This window comes from Rutidosis leptorrhynchoides, chromosome 1 (assembly GCF_046630445.1).
Source record: "Rutidosis leptorrhynchoides isolate AG116_Rl617_1_P2 chromosome 1, CSIRO_AGI_Rlap_v1, whole genome shotgun sequence".
In the NCBI taxonomy this organism is placed as follows: Eukaryota; Viridiplantae; Streptophyta; class Magnoliopsida; order Asterales; family Asteraceae; genus Rutidosis; species Rutidosis leptorrhynchoides.
Window position 1 is genome coordinate 74,078,576 of NC_092333.1, and position 1,000 is coordinate 74,079,575.

At 37.6% G+C, this 1,000-nt stretch overlaps 1 non-coding gene across 1 annotated transcript; it reads right to left on the reverse strand.

The window, feature by feature from the left end:
* Positions 1-379: 379 nt before the first annotated feature.
* Positions 380-486, reverse strand: LOC139887106 (small nucleolar RNA R71). Its single transcript, XR_011772951.1, has one exon. It is a non-coding gene; the product is annotated as a small nucleolar RNA R71 (small nucleolar RNA).
* Positions 487-1,000: the final 514 nt, after the last annotated feature.

The following is a 1,000-nucleotide window of genomic DNA, read 5'->3' on the forward strand; positions in this document are numbered from 1 at the left end:
AAATCCGAAACCTCTAAGTATGGAAGATCGAATGAGAGCTACACGCACTGGCCAAGGTCATGCAATTACTCAACCAGATATTAATGCGCCAAATTATGAAATCAAAGGACAAATCCTACACATGGTAACTAATCAATGCCAATTTAGTGGTGCGCCGAAGGAAGATCCAAACGAACATCTTCGTACCTTTAATAGGATCTGTACTCTATTCAAAATCAGAGAAATTGAGGATGAACAGATCTATCTCATGTTATTTCCCTGGACTTTAAAGGGATAAGCCAAAGATTGGTTAGAATCGTTACCTTAAGGAGCAATTGATACATGGGATGTTTTAGTTGAAAAATTTCTTAAAAGATTCTTTCCGGCATCTAAAGCCGTGAGACTTCAAGGAGAAATTGTTACGTTCACGCAAAAGCTAAATGAAACTCTATATGAAGCATGGACAAGATTTGGAAAGTTGTTGAGTGGATGCCCTCAACATGGTTTAGACACTTATCAAATAGTACAAATATTCTACCAAGGATGTGACATTACTACACGCAAAGACATCGACATAGCAGCTGGTGGTTCCATTATGAAGAAAACCAAAACTGAAGCTTACCAAATTATTGATAACACAGCCTCTCACTCACATGAGTGGCATCAAGAAAAAGACATCGTTAGATCATCTAAAGCGGCTAGAGCCGATTCTAGCCATGACTTTGACTCCATTTCCGCAAAGTTAGATGCTTTCGAGAGACGAATGGAAAAGATGACTAAAGACATTCACGCAATACGAATTAGTTGTGAGCAGTGTGGATGACCACATTTGACAAAAGATTGTCTCAGTATTGAACAAACAATGGAACAAAGAGAGAATGTTTCATACATGAACCAAATGCCTGGAAATAATTATCAAAATAATTATCAACCGCCAAGACCAAACTACAATCAAAATCAGAATTATAACCGAAATGTTCCATACAACAACCAACAAGGTCCTAACAATCAACAAGTATCT